The sequence below is a fragment of the Ursus maritimus genome, unplaced genomic scaffold (assembly GCF_017311325.1).
Source record: "Ursus maritimus isolate PB19 unplaced genomic scaffold, ASM1731132v1 scaffold_13, whole genome shotgun sequence".
Classification (NCBI taxonomy): domain Eukaryota; kingdom Metazoa; phylum Chordata; class Mammalia; order Carnivora; family Ursidae; genus Ursus; species Ursus maritimus.
The window spans coordinates 45918218-45935092 of NW_024423675.1; positions in this window are offsets into that span (position 1 = coordinate 45918218).

Genomic DNA, 16875 nt, shown 5'->3' on the forward strand with positions numbered 1-16875 from the left:
TGTGTATATTCTCTCATTGCTACTGAGATATGTTGCTTATGTTCTTATTTGGGTTTCAGGGAAGCTGTTGAAAGTTGTTTACAAAGAAGTGGTTGGATTTAACTTTTGAAAATGAGGTGCTATATCATAATGATTAAGGATATAAGCTTTGGTATCATAGTCCTGGGTTTTGATCCAGCCCTGCCTCTTACTAGCTGGTGTGGACCCGGAGTCATTGTCGTTGTCTTTTTGAGCCTCAGCTTTGTAATGTGGAAGATGGGTAGAATAACATTCCAGACCGTTGAATGGTATGTTGAAAAAGATCATGTATGCTGTGCCCTTGGGACACTAAAAAGTAGGAAGAACTGAAGAACTATTCTATGGTATTATTCACTGTGTTTGTGAATGGTATTGCAAATTTACTGAAAGGAGAGGTCATAGCTCATTTTGTTTTACATTTCTCATGTCAACAAGAATTCCAAGGGCATAGCAGTTAGTCAATAAATACTTGCTAACTCTTGCTTTTTCTTTTGCAATTATCCTGCTCTCTTCCCAGTGACACTGATTTCTTCTTATTTGAAGCCCTCCATTTTCTTTACATTTGGTAGGAAGTCATAGAACATAGAAAAATATTAGAAGTTTTTTTTTTTTTTTTAATGTCAGCATCTGGTAGGGTCTCTTAAAAATTAGATTTCATTATCATTAGAACTTTTGACAGTAGTCATTAAAAGAAAGTACTCAAATGCATTTAGGCAAAGAGTTCTCTTCCTGGTGTTCTTTGTGTCTTCCTAGTTAAGGTGAGCACTTCATGTATCTTAATAATCTGCCTGAGGGCCATGTCTAGGCTCCCTCTATATTTGCAATTTTATTGTTATTGATAAAATCCTGATTGAAACTGAGACATGTGTCTATGCAATTTTGACAGCAGTATTCATGATGTGGAGTAGAGGCAAGGAAGGGGGTTGAAGAAAGGTAATGTCCAGGGCAAACGAGCCACAGCAGCTCTGTGGTGGCCAGAAAGCAAGTGTTTCTCTTTGTCATTACTCTACATGGCAAAGCCTGCGTGAGATTCCAGGTCCAACTTCTGGCTGTTTGAAGAGACAAAAGAAGTCTCCTTAGTTAAAGGGATGGTTAGGACTGGTTAGTTTTCTAATTTCCCTGAGTTCCTTACGTATCAGGAGAAATGGAAGACATCCTTCAGTCTTGATGGAGAGGCCAATATGTGACGTATTTTTATTTTCCTGTAGAATTGAACTTAATGTACATACATAACACTGCCAGTGAAGAGAATCTAGACTTTAAGGGGTTAACATTGAAAAGGGAAGAAAAGGGGATGGATACTAGGTGGTTTTGTTTTGTTTTGTTTTGTTTTCCTTTTAAATACTTGTAATTTTCGAATAGATTTAGGTTTACAGGAAAATTGCAAAGATAGACAGAGAATCCCATAACCCCTCACCCAGTTTCCTCCATTATTGCCATCTTACATTAGCACATACATTTGTCATCATTAATGAACCGATATTGATACATTATTATTAACTCAAGTCCATACTTTATTTAAATTTCCTTAGATTTGACCTAATTTCCTTTTTCTGTTCTAGGATCCCCTCCAGGCTGTTCCACTGATACTAGGATTTTTAAAGAGCCAGTTCTGTACCAGATGCGCTCATGTCATCATTTCACTGAAGTTTGATACAGAGTAAGTAGGGAAGCACCTTTTTTTTTTTTTTAATTTTAAGGATGAGACAACTAATATCAGAGTGTAATTGACTTTCTCAGAGTAACTACGGCACTAGTGAAGCAATGATTCAAACCCAAGCCATCTGCTCCCAATTCCATTTTTTCTTTCACAGACCATGCTATCTTTCTTACTTGCAATGCAAGAATCACTCTTGTATTTGAAAAATGCCCTGCACGTGTAGTGTTGCTTCCACAGTTTGGAAAACAGTTATAACAGAACTCCCCTCCTTGCACTAACAAAAGTAGAATTGTTTGTATGAATTTCCATCTGATTTCTCAAAACCAGAGAGACTTATTTGAGCCACAAAAGTCTAAGTTAGAGCTGCCAACATATAATTGGTCTTCGAATGATAGATGACTTATTGCTATGTTTAATGACGCCTTGTTTCCTTACCGAAGGTTCCATGTCACAGAAGATGCATCTCAATGTCTATTTTACTCAGAGGTGGTATAAAAGAATTTGAGCAAGGTTTTAGGTTGAGTCATATATTGTAGGAGGCTTTCTATTTTTTTTTTTTCTAAGCTAACAACAAGGTTACTCACAATTCACATCAGAAGCAGAACATATGATCATTGGAAAGGGAATTCATGGCTGTTCACAATCTTTAGTTATTTACATCAGAGTTCATTACAATTCAGTTACATTCATGTTACATTCCCTGTCCTAAAGTTCCGGCTCCTCTCAGATGTACAATATCAGTTGCAGTGTAGTTGATAGGAAAATTGTGCCTTCAAAAATTTCAAATGTACTGGAGAAAAAGGTCAAAAATACCAAAGCAATAGGTTGGCTATTATTTTAAGCAGGTCCTTTTTTTTTTTCTCTCACAAATGTATTTCACCTGCTTAACAATAATCATTTAAAAATCTTACAATAGTTCTAGAGGAGCCAAAGTTTTCAATAATAGATTAGACTTACTGGATGGCTATTTCCTGTGGTTAATAGCAGGTATATTGTGTTGACTTAAAACATAAAAGGGTGATCATTCCTAACAGATATTTCCTCCTTCTCCATAAAACAAGGGAGTATACAAAAAAGCAAAAAAAGAAAAAAAAAAATACCGACTCTTCGTGGTAAGTAGATTTTAATTTGTCTCTATACTGTGGTCTTCTCACTTCATTAGGCTTAGAATCTGTGACTGAACAGCACTGTCTGAGCAGTCTGCTGCCTAGCCGGAGATGTCAGGAGCAATTACTTTCACAGATTTAAGATTTTATTATCACACATATCCTGTCTTTAGTTATCTGAGTGGACAGCCCAATCAAGAACGATATGTATTTCATCATCTCTCCCTTGTTGTTGTGCAATTTCAACCACAGCCCCAGTAGCGTCCCACTTTGCACACCAGGAAGGCAGCAGCTGGGTGAACAGTTAAATGGAGCCATCCAAAGTTAGCATATTTACTTCTCTTTCTAATTCCAAATTGGGCTGCAGAGTAAATGAGCTCTGTTAGACATAGTGGTCAGGAATCTGCAAAAAGCCGTACCTCTTTTTCAGTTATGTTGAAAATTCTCCAAAAGAAGCATCTAAGGGGAGCTCGTGGTATAACAACGACACTTGGTATTAATAAATAGTTCCCACATCTTCTTATTTTTGGAAGAGGCGTGAGCTAATCTGGTTCCTTTACTTATGGGATTATGGTCTCAAGAAGGAGAGTGATACCTTCTCTTTCTCTCTCTTTTTTAAAAATTTCATGACAAACCTAGAAATCATCATAGACCCTAGCCTGGCCTTCCTCATTCAGTCAATGACCGAGTGGAGACCTGTGGGGTTTCCTTTTTGAGGCGTATCATTTCACTATTTCTTCTCTACTTTGACAACTAGTCGTAGTTTTTTCTTGCCCGAGCTATTATAATAGCATTCTGATTGTTTTGCCTAATTTTTTTTCGCAGTCACCACAAAGCTTTTGAAAAGTGCAAATCTGATCACAGTTTCCCCCAATTAAAAACCCTCCGAGGCTTTATTGCCCTGAGGCATGAGCACAATTTCCCTGGCAAAGACGGTCTTTCACGATGTCACTTTTGTAGTCTCATCTCTTGGTCTGGTGGTGGAGGCCCTCAGGTAGCCTCAGGTGATCGCCCACTTGCTGCTGCTGAATCTGGTTCCTCGACTTAGAGACTTTCGGGCCTTACTTTCTTAAAGAATACATGAAAACACATCTTTTAGGATTCAGGATAAGCCCAAGACTTTCCTCTCTCAAGACTTTCCTGAACCCATGGGAAGACAAAACCACTCTCTTCTTTTGCCTCCTTGTGCACAAGTCTTTTATGTGTCCTGTGAAATATTATGGTACAAATTGTTTATAACCACTAGTCTGTACAGATTTAACTCTTCATATTTAATACATGAACCAGGTGTCTTTTTCTTTTTATGTATACTGATGTCTGACAGATTTAGAGATCAATAAATATCTGTCCTGCTCTTATTGGGGCTGATCACAAGCTCAGTTTAGGGCAGTGGTGCTCAAACTTACTGAACGTAAGGATTGCCCAGGTGTGGAAAATACTCAAATTACTAGAAGCCCAAAGTAAATCAAATCTCTGATTCAAAGATACTGAGGAAGGAATCCAGAAAACTGCCAATTTGATAGGCACTCCAGATAACTGTGATGCAGATGTATGAGGAACAAACTTTGGAGAAATGACCGTTCCAGTTATTTACTACTGTATGACCAACTACCCTTGGTAACATAAACAAACTACCTAGAGGCATAAAAAAACAACTGTTTTATTATGCCCATGGATGCTGAAGGTCAACAATTTTTATAAGACACAGCAGGGATGACTTGGCTCTGTTTCTTGCTAGCTGGGGTCTCAGTGAGGAAGACCCAGAGGTCTAGGGTGACTTGAATGGCTCTGGGCTGGAATAGATAGGCCACAGGATCTCTTGCATTGTGGTTTTCTCACTCACATGCCTGGCTCCTTGGCCAGGATGACTCAAAGTTTGGGTTTGGCTGAGACTGTCAACATGAGAACCTACATGTGGCTTGGACTTCTTACAGCATGGCATCTGGTCGCTGAACGGGAGACTTCCAGGTAAGCAAGCATTCCAAAGAACTAGACAAAAGCTATATGGCCTTTACCTTCATTTCCCTTGTTTTTGCATGGTTGGAACAATTGCAAGTCCATTCATATTCAAGGTTTGTGTCTGGAGACCCCACCACTCAATGAAGAGAAGTATCAAAAACATTGGAGGCCATGTTTAAAAATTGCCGCACTGATCTGAACTTTCTTTTTATATATATTCTCTACTGGATCTGTAAGGTATTTGAGGATAAAATGGTGTCTTATTTAATTGTGAGGTCTTGGGACCTCAGACAAGCCTTGGTACTTAATATAAGCCCAGTAAATACTTGTTGCTTTTAACGTATCTAAAGGTCAACAACTATAACCTTTCAATTACTGGGTATTATGGGGTATTGATCCAGAGACACTTTTTCAGTAAGAAGTTCTTTGTACAAGACAAGGGACTTGCCTCATAAAAGTTGGCTGATTGATTTTTGCTACTTGAATCTCACTTCCACCACTTCATGACTGTGTGATCATGGACAAATTCCTTAAACTCTTCCTACTCTGTTTACTGTTACTCATCTCTGATATGGAAAAAACAATCAGAGGTTTGGTGTAAGGATTAAATGAAATGAAGTTCTTTAATAATGAGATGTAATGAGATTGAACAGACAGCCCTCTCATAATAAAGATATTACCGTTCTTACTCTAGCCATTGACTGATAGTGTTATTCGACCAACTATTAATGTGGATAAACAATTAAATTATTGTGAGACATCCTCATAAACTTTGTTTATGTATATAGATGTGCACATATGTGTTGATGCATAGTTTCATAAAAGTATACTTTTTAGTATAATATTTATTCAGCAAAATACACAAATCGTAAGTGAGCAACTCAATGAAGTTTTACAGTGAACATACCTATGCAAACAACATGTAGATCAAGAAAAAGAAGTGTCTGTACCGAGAAGCTTCCCTTGTCCTTCTACCAGTCATACTTCATCTTGTACTTCATGGATGTATTCTTCTGACTTCTACCACCACATATTTTTACAGCTACTTCTGAATTTTATATACATGGAGTCGTATACTACATACTGATTTATGCCTGGCTTTTTTGTTCCATATTACATGAATGCGATTCATCCATGTAGTTGCATAGAACAGTATTTCCTTTATTTTAATCATTGTATAGTATCCTATTATTATTTATAGATCCCACTTTTGATCGATTTTTAAAAAGTTTTTGGCTACTATGGATAACGCACCGTGGACCTTCTTGTATTTACCTTTGGGTACACATATGTATTCATTGATTGGGCATATATGTAGTAGAGGAATTTCTAAGTTATGGAGTTAAGACAATTTTCTGTTTTACCTTGCTATTCTGAAGTAATAAACATACATACATATGCATACATACACATACCTGAGTGTGTAAGTAAATAATGCATCTATCTGGATAAGAATCTCCTGTTGAATATTATTACAAATATCTTTCCCCTCTCAGTGCCTTGCTTTTTTATTCATCTAATGGTAGTTGTAGATGAATAGAAATTCTTAATTTTAATGAAGACCAATTTTTCAATCTTTTCCTTTATAGTTATTGCTATTTGTGTCATGTTTAAGAAATCTTTGTTTAGCCTGAGATTATGGAAATATTCCTCAATGTTTTATCCTAGAAGGCTTTTTATTTTGCTTGAAAGGTGAAATTTAGCTCTGCAATCCCCTGGCATTGATTTTTGTCTGTAGAGTATTGTAGAGGTCATTACTTTTGTCCCATACAGAGAGAAAATTAACTCAGCACCAATTTTTGGAAAGATTATCCATTCTCTACACTCTAATTCAGCAAGTCTAGTATTAGACTCTATTCTGATTAATGGATCTAATATCTATCTTTGTCCCAATGTCATAGTGTTTACTGTCTTAATTACAAGAGCTTTAGAGTAAGTCTTGATACCTAGTAGATTAAATTCTCCCAGGTTTTTCTTATTCAGGGTTATCTTGGTCATTCTTGGCTCTTCATACACTCATGTGAGTTTTAGAATTAGCTTGTTGATTTCCACACCCACTCAATGTCCTACTGGGATTTGACTGCATTTTTCTTAAATGTATAAATTAACTTGGGGGAAGTTGACATTATTACGAATTAAATGGTATCCCAAGCATTTATTTAATGGTATCCCTCCATTTACTTAACCCTTCAGAGTTTCCTGCAGTAACCTTTTGTTATTTTTAATGTAAAGGCTTTTCTTTATTTCAATAAGTATTTGATTTCTAAGTATTTGATATTTTTAATGCATTGTAGATAGTATCAACTTAATATTTCACTTTCATTATTTGTGTATATATTATTTGTATATACAAATGTTATTTTTATATGTTTTTAACATCTAGCAACCTTGCCAAAGGCATGTAGTAGTTTTAATAGCTTACTGTAGATGCTTTTGGATTTTCTAAGTCCACAAGCATAGCACCATGAATAGGGATAGTTGTTTCTTCATTTTTCATCTTTATACACTTTATGCCTTTTCCTTACCTTATCATATTGATTAGTAATAATGGTAAAATAATTTACAGAAGTTGGTGGCGGACATCCTTATCTTTTGTATCTGAATGGAAAAAAATAAAGCTTTTAATATTTAGCTAAGTCTGATTTTTGCAGTAGGAGTTTTAGTGATATATTCAATCAGGTTGAGAGTTTCCTTCTATTCCTAACTTGCCATACATTTTTGACATGAACATGTTGAATTTTTCCAATTGAATTGTATCATTTCAGATGGTTATATTTTTCTCCTTTATTCTGTTAACACATGAGCAACATTAACTTTTTGAATATTAAAATATTACATTCTGTAATAAAAAGGTTGTGATTTATAATCCCTTTTATACATAGCTGGATTTAATTTGCCAATATTTTGTTCAAGACTTTTCACCCATATTCATGAGAAAAATTGGACTATAATTTTCCTTTCCTTAAATGTCTTTGCCAGGTGTTGATGTCAAAATCATGCCAGCCGAATAAAGCAACTTGGAAAACGTTCTCCATTTTTTTGGTTCTGTTCATTAGTTTGTGTAAAATTGCTGTTTTGTTTTGTTTTTTTCTTTCTTTCTTCCCTTCTGAAATGTTGGAAATAATGCAATAGTGAAGATACCTGCACCTTGAATTTTCTTTGCCAGAGGTTTTTTTTTATTACGGATATATTTTATTTAAAGGGCTATTCATATTTGCTCTCTCTTTTCTGTGTGAGATTGGGTGAGTTGTGTTCTCCAAAGAATTTTTTGCTTTATTTTAGCTATTTATTCAAATGTATTGGCATTAAATTGCTCATAATATTCTTCTTATTATTTGTAATGGTTTTAAGGCATGTAGTGATGTTTCCCTTTTTATTCCTGCAATTTGGTAATTTGTGTCATTTCTTTTTTCCCCCCCTCTCTTTCACTCCTGCTAGAGTGTATCATTTCAGGAAAGTAAGTTTTAATTTCATTGGTTTTCCCTGTTGTACATTTGTTTTCTATTTTATTAATTTGTGCTCTTTATCATTTTTTTAAAGATTTTATTTATTTATTTGAGAATGAGAGAGAGAGCACACAAGTATGAGTCCAGGTCGAGGCAGAGGGAGAGGTAGACTCCCCCCGAGCAGGGAGCCCGAAGCAGATCTCAATCCCTGAGATCACGACCTGGGCCCTGAGCCGAAGGCAGACGCATAACTGACTGAGCTACCCAGGCGCCCTCTTTGCTTATACTTTCTTTACATTTAATTGGCTGTGCTTTTCTTACTTCTTGAAGTAGACTCCTGGATCACTGGTTTTTGTTGTCGTTGTTGTTGTTGTTGTTGTTTTGCCTTTCTTCTTTTTTAATATATGTGCTTATTATCAGAAATCTCCCTCAAAGCACTATGGCTGCATTGTCCAAGGTTTGATGTGTCACTTTTTTGATATTATTCAATTCAACATATTTTCTAATTTCCTTTTAAATTATTTCTTTAGTTTAGATTATTTTAGAAAAGTTTTGGTGAGTTTCCAAACATTTCAGAATGTTTTAATTCTCTTTCCTATTGATTTCTGGCTTAATTTTAGTCCACTCAGTAAATATAGTTGGCATAATTTATATCTAATGAAATGTTTGCGAATTTTTCTTCTGAGCATATGGTCCCCTTTGGCAAATGTTTCATGTGGATTTGGGGGAAAAAAAAAGTGGGCTCTAGAGTAGGGGGGAATAGTGTTATAGGTCAGTTAGGCCCAGTTTGTTATTCGAATCTTCTGTATCTCTATAAATTATTTTTTTTGGGGGGGGGTCTTCTTATTCTATCATATACTGAAAGAAATATACTAAATGGTCCAACTAATTTTGTGAATTTTTCTATTTTTTCTCAGTCTATTAATATTTGCTTTATAAATTTTTAATCTATATGTATACATTTATAGAATGTTACATCTTTTTGATGGATTTAATCTTTTATTTTCATGACATGATCTATCTCTAGCAATTCTTGCCTTAAAGTTTGCTTTGGTTGATAATAGCAAAGTTAGGTTGATTTAATCTTGGTCAGTGTGTTCATGATAGAGAATTTTCATCTTTTTATGGTTAATATTCCGTGTCCTTATATTTAAAGGTGTCTCTCTAAATAGCATAAAGTTGGCTTTTTAAAGAAAATCTAGTCTGATAATCTTTGTATTTTAATTGGAATTTTTAGTTTATTTATACTTCATATAATTTGATACATTTGGGTTTAAATTGACCATGTTACTATTTTATATCCATTTTCCCATTTGTGTTTTTTTTAACTTTTCTTTTCTTCTGTATTAATAAAAAATTTTTTTTATGATTATACTTCTGTCTCAGTTAGCTATATTTTAGTTGTGCTTTTTAAATAATTACTTAAGAGGTTTAGTGACTAGGAACACAACATTCTTTCTTTATTATAGTCTACTATAATTTAGTACTTTTGCCACTTTATAGAAGATATGAGGTCCTTTAATCATTTTCATGTCATTTACTTCCTCTTACCTTTGTGCTTTAAGTAGATAGCTATATATTTTAAACTTCGTGAAGCATTAATACTGTCTCAAACAATCAGTATTCATTTATACTTACCCACTTATCTGTTTTTTCCTTGGTCTTCATTTCTGCCTGCATTTTCCTGTCTCTGAGATTATTTTTCTTTTGCCATGAAAATGTACTTTTCATGTGGATTTCCTGGAGATAAATTTTCTCAGATTTTTTTTTTTTTTTTTTTTTTTTTTTTTTTTTGGTCTGTAAATATGGCCTTTATTTTTGCTGGTATAGAATTCAGGTTGACAGTTATCTTCTTTCAACATTTGAAGGTTGTTAATTCTTTTCCACCCTAGTTCATTTAGTTTCTGTTGAAAAGTTAACTGTCAGTTTTATTATTTCTCCTTTCAAGTAAGATAATTTTTTCTCTGGCTCCTTTTAAAATATTCTTTATCCTCATTGTTTGGTAGTTCAAATATTTGGTGTCTAATTATGTGTTTTGTTGTTGCTGTTGTTTTTTTACATATGTCCTGCTTAGGGTTTAATGAATCTGTGACTTGATGATATCATGTAATTTTGGCAACCCCTTCTCAAATATTGCTTCTGCTCTATTCTTTCTGTAGTTTCTTCTGGGATTCCAATTAGAGACATGTTAGACTCTTTCCTCATGTACCTATACTCTCTTTCATATTTTCCATCCTTTTTCTTACTGGAAATATTTTACTGGTCTTTATTATTCCTCATACCTGATGTATGTAATATGTTATGAGATCTATTTAATGAATTATTATTTTTAGTTATTTTATTGTTTACTTCTAAAAGTTTATTGTCTCATTTCTATAGATTCTAATTCCTTGGTGCATTCTTTATCTTCTTACTTACTTTCTCAAATATACTAACCACAATGATTTTAAAATCAGTGTCTGATTAACTCCAAATTCATGTTTATTTGTAGTGTGATTGTTTTTACTGTCTGTGTTTTTATTTTAGATTTTGGCTATTTGGACCTGTCCTTTGGTATGCCTGGTAAATTTGGATTGAATGCCAGACATTCTGTGACATTATTTTATTTTCTTCCAGGGAGAACTGGTTTTACTTTTGCCCGGTAGTTAGAGGCATGGAAGATCATCTCAGTTCAATCAAGGGTTAAGATGATTCCAGGTCCTGTTTGTGCCTCTTGTGCGGATGTACTTCTGATTTACCTTTACTCCTGGATCTCTTCCCTTATACGTCCCAACTGAAAGTTTGGGGAATTTTTTATAGTCTCTTGTCTTCAATATGTAGTATTCAATTTTTGTCTCTCCAGCATGATACTATTAGAGAAATCTTCAAATAGCTTTTAACCTCTTAGCTATAGATTTCTGTGTGACTTCTCTGGCTCTCACCTTATGTAGCTTAGTATTTTTTAAATGCTAAAGAGAGAATATGTGGTGAAAAATGTCAAAATATTGAATTTCCTTCCACGTGGTTCCCTTTTCTCCAGAACCTAGGTCCCTTATTTTTGACCAGCTTAGTAGCCTTGTAATACATTTTTGTCCCTACAGACTTGTGGATTTGCTTAAACCTCTAGGCTGCTATTTTCTGCTTGGTTTCTTAGCCCCATGCCACTCACTAATAGACAAATATTTTAAGAAGAAATGTGGTAGCAAAGATCACATTCACCTCTGTGCTTTGCTTTCTCTCCAGAATATTGCCCTCAAGTCCTGATGTCTTGGTGAATCTCTGATATCTTCAAACATTTTTGTTTGTAGTGTTACCTATTTTTTTTTTTTTTTTGAGTAGAATTGGTCTGTTTGGGATAGGAAAATTATTCTGACAAGGAGCTCTGTCACAGTTGAAAGTAACATTTTTCATATCGAGCACTTTTGAGTGCTGCTTTCCAGAGATAAATCTCTCATATTTGACTCTTTTTTTCATGATTTGGAGTATGACTTAGCTTGAGTGTGGTTTCCTACTTTTTTCTTAGTTCTCATCAACTGGAAATAATTATGCATATCCTTATGTGATTTGGTCTTAATGATCAAATATTGAGGCATCTTATCTAAGATTGTGGGAAATAAAGGTATTTTGAAATTAGTGTAAGAAATTAGGTTTTTTTTTTTTTTTTTTTGGTAATTCCCCAAATAATATATGATTTTATGAAACCCTTTGGGTTTTCAAAGCTCTTGATAAAGTTTTCCCAGGAACTTGTGTCTAACACGAGCACCAGAGATCTCACTCTTGGTAAAAATCCCCTCCTTCTTTGTAAGCACTGTGGAGAACAAAACAAGTGGGAGTGATTAGAAGCTACCCGTGAGCTTAGACAACAGAACAGTGGCTTCATGGTCATAGTCACCTGTCTTCCAGTCCTGGCCCCTTTTCCTAACAGTTATGTGGCTTAGGAAAAGACATTTAGTGACTCAGGCTTCTATTTTCACATTTGTGAAGTGGCTGTTCCTCACAAGACTTTTGTGAGGATTAAATGAAAGACCCATAAAAAGAAATGAGCACAATGTATATAGCACAGAGTAGGTGCCTGATGAACGTGAATTCTCCCCATCTTCTGTTCCACTGTGTCGCTGTGACAGTGAAAAGTGACTCTTGTGAAAGGTACATATATCACTGCAGGCTGTTTGACAGCTGGTAGTTCAGTCCAGTTGGTTAGAACTATGTGACAATGAGGCCTGGGTCATGGGTTAAGAATCTGTGTGAGCCAGCCAGCTCTCTCTTGTTTCTTACTCTCTCTCTCCCTCCCTTTCTCCCTCATCATCTTTTAAAATGGCCTCTACACCCTGGATGTAACGAGCACTGGGTATTATATGCAACGGATAAATCACTAAATTCTACCCCTTAAACTAATAATACACTAGATGTTAACTAAATTGAACTTAAATAAAAAAATTAAAAATAAAATAAAATAAAATGGCCTCTATATTGTATTTATGAGGTAACAGAGGAAAATTTGTGCCTAAGGACCATGAATACCTACCTCCACGGCAAGGAAAAATAAGTTAAAACTGTGCCTGGAAGGTGGGTCCGTACCATCACCTTCACGTACGAGGTGTGGAATAGGACATAACGCAAAGCTGTTTGACACTTTCTTCAAGCCTGATTCTGTCCCATGGCTTTAAGGTAGAAGACAAAAAAGCCCATGGCACCTTTGAAAAGGAACAGAGGTGACCTTCTTACAACCCACATTAACTATACAGTATTTTTAAAGCTTATTCTTAGAGCTGAGGGGCTGAGCAAGCTCTCGCTGAGCAGTTAATGGTTCCATATTTGCCTCCCAAATCTGTGTACTTCTGGTGCATGACTCATTGCTTTCGGGTGCAATAACCTGAACTACATAAAACCAATTTTAATTCTAAATATAATTTTGACTCGTAGGGAAATAATATACAGCATGCATCACTTGAATTACAAAGTAGATAAAAATAGTTGGAATTAGGTTATCATCTGTACGTCAAACAGGGTGATTTCTCAGCTGCATTTTGAATTGTGGCATGTAGCGGTTTTACAAGTAAAGCTAATTTAAATATAGCACACAGGCACACAATCCTCTCTAAGGTATTCAGTTAATTGGAAAATGATGCCAGTTTTGTTCTAAGAGTTCACTCTTATTCTTTTGCTTTTTTTATTTTAATAAGATTTTATACTTTATTTCTTGAGAGCAACATATTTGCTATCCTCTGGTATCTTATGTGTTGTAAGCTGCTACTTTAAATTGGCAGCATTCACAGTGTTAAGAAGACTGACTGTTGTTTGATGGATCATTAGATTTGGTTTTAGGGTTTTCCTCTCCCATTTACATTAATCAGTTTTATGTACCTTGTGCCTTGGTTCTTTTTCCCAGTTCACATAAATATTGATGTCATCTTCAATTGAAAGTTTCAGAAAAGAAATTAGAATGAGAAAGCTGGCTCCAATAGCCATCAGTTGTAAAACCAATTCTAGTCATATCTATCAAAATTAGCTACTTTTTCAGTACGTAAAATCCATTTATGCAAAAGGAAAATCAAATAAACTCTCATTAAAAAATCTGTATTGTTTTTTCCATTTCCATCATTAAAAAATGACTTTCCCCCACCACCAGTCAAATTAGAGTATTTTCCTAATAACTCATATGAATAATCTATCCATTTGTAAAATAAATAATCTTCCTACGAAATTAACTGTTTAGTTTCTCCATTCATTTTGAGCTTCTTGTAGTTTCAGAGTAACTCAGTTTAAAATAAGATCATACCATAGCTTTGTTAACCTAGGCTGAGGTTTTAAACGTATCTATTTAATAAAGATATCCTTGGTAGTGATCTTATAGGACGATGAGTGAGGATAAAAACAGTTTCCTGAGAGGTGCGTGTTCTGGAGCCTGGGGGCTCTTCAGCTAACATGGCTAACAAATAAGCCTCAAGAAGGAGGAAGATAGGAAGTTAGTCCTATTTATCTCTTTAGACTTTTCTGACCTTGCCCCCAAACTGCTTTCTATCCTGCTTTTGCTGAAAAGCTCTGAAAATGTACTGTCCACCATAGCAGCCAATCTGTGGCTGTTGTTTTTAATAGACTTTATATTTTACAGCAGCTTTAAGTTCACAGCAAAACTGAGAGGATGGCGCAGAGAGTTCTCGCATTCCCCTGCCCCCTACGTGCATAGCCTCCCAATATCCATCTCACTCCTCAGAGCGGTACGTTTTCACAACTGATGAACCTACATTGACTGACACATCGTTATCACCCGAAGTCCATAGTTCACATTACAATTTAGTCTTGCTGTTGCGCCTACTGTAGGTTTGGACAAATGTGTAATGGCATGGACAAATGAATTATGTTATCATACAAAACTCTTCCACTGTTCTAAAAATCCTCCGTACATGACTATTCAGCTCTCCCTCACCCCTAACTTTGGCAACCACTGATCTTTTTACTGTCTCCATAGTTTGCCTTTTCCAGAGTGTCATATCGTTGGAATCAAATTGTAGGGTGCCTTTTCAGATTGGTTTCTTCTACTTAGTAATATGCATGTAAGTTTTCTCCAAGTCTTTTCATGGCTTGATACTTCATTTCTTTTTTTAGTGCTGAATAATATTCCGTTGTCTGGATGAGTCATACTTTATTTATCCATTCACCTCCTGAAGGACTTGTTACTTCCAAATTTTGTCAATTTTGCACCAAAGCACAATTGCTGGATTGCATGAGAGTCTATATAGTTTTGTAAGAAACTGCAAAACTGTCTTCCCAAGGGGCTGCATCATTTTGTATTCCTACTAATAATGAAAGAGAGTTCCAGTTGTTTGGCATTTGGTGCTCATGTTCTGGATTTTGACCATTCTACCAGGTGTGTAATGGAATCTCATTGTTGTTTTAATTTGCATTTCCCTGATAACACATGACAGAGCATTTTTTTTTACATGCTTATTTGTCATCTGTGTATCTTTTTTGGTGTGTGGTCCATTTAGGTCATAGGCCCATTTTTAATTAGGTTGTTTGTTTTCTTATTATTGAATTCTAAGTATTCTTTGTATATTTTTGATAATAGTCCTTTATCAGATAGGTCTTCGCAAATTTTTTTCCCCATTCTGTAGTTTGTCTTTTTTATTCTCTTGACAGTGTCTTTCTTTCAAAGAGCAGAAACTTCTAATTTTAATGAAATCCTTCTCAATTCTTTCATGCATTGTACCAAGTCCTTACCAAACCAAGGTCATCTAGCTTTTCTCCAATTTAATCTTCTAGGACTTTTATAGTTTAGCATTTTAATTTAGGTCTGTGTTCAATTTTGAGGGTTATTTTGCAATAACAGATGCAAGTTCTGTGGATAGATTAATTTTTTTCATGTAAATGTCCAGTTGTTCCAGCACCGTTTGTTGAAAAAACTATCTTTTGTCTAATACATTGCCTTTGCTCTTTTGTCAAAGATTGGTTACTTTACTTACATGGGTCTGCTTCTGCCCCTCTATTCTATTCCATCGATCTCTTTATCTGTTCTTTCATGGATACCACCCTGTTTTGATTACTGGAGCTTCATGGTAAGTCTTGAAGTTGGGTAGTGCTGCTCTTCCAACTTTGTTCTTCTCCTCCAGTATGTATTGGGTATTCTGGATCTTTTGCCTTTCCTTTGGAATCAGTTTGTCAATACCACAAAACAGAGAATTTTTACTGAAACTGAGTGACTCTACAGATCAAGTTGGGAAGTGCTGACATCTTGACAATATTGTGTCTTCCTATCTATGAATATGGAATATCTTTTCATTTATTTAGTTCTTTAATTTCTTTCATCAGAGTTCTATAGTTTTCCTCATATAGATCTTATACATACTTTGCTAGGTTTATATTTAAATAATTCACTTTTGGGGGTGCTAATATAAATGGTACTGTGTTTTAAATGTCAAATTCCATTTGTTTATTGCTAGTGTATAGGGAAGCAATTGCCTTTTGTATATTAACCTAGTATCCTCCGACCTGGCTATAATTGTTTATTAGTTAAAGGAGTTGTTTTCTGTTTTTTGTTTTGTCAATTTTTTTTTGATTTACTTATTTATTTGAGAGAGAGAGAGAGAACATGCACACATGCACACACTCACAGAAGGAGGGGGCAGAGGGAGAGAATCTTCAAACAGACTCCCCACTGAGTGCAGAGCCCCACTCAGGGCTAGATCCCATGACCCATGAGGTCATGACCTGAGCCAAAACCAAGAGATGGATGCCCAACCGACTGAGCCACCCAAGGACCCCATGTTTTGTCAATTCTTTTGGATTTTCTGCATGCACGATCATGTCACCTGTGAAAAAAGGCAGTTTTATTTCTTCCTTCCCTACCTGTATATCTTTTATTTCCCCCTTTTTTCATATTGCATTATCTAAGACTTCTATACAATATTGAAAATCAGTGGTGAAAAGAGGCACCCTAGCCTTGTTCTCCTCATTTTAGTTGGGAAGGTTTGAGTTTCTCATCAAGTGTGATGCTAGTTTTAGGTTTTTGACAGCTTTCTTTATTAAGTTGAGGAAGTTCCCCTTAATTCCTAGTTTATCAAGAACTTTTTATCATGAGTGGGTGTTGGATTTTCTCAAATGCTTTCTCTGCATCTATTAATATGACCATGTAATTTTTTTAATGTTTTTTTATTATATTATGTTAGTCACCATACAGTACATCCCTGGTTTTTGATGTAATGTTCCA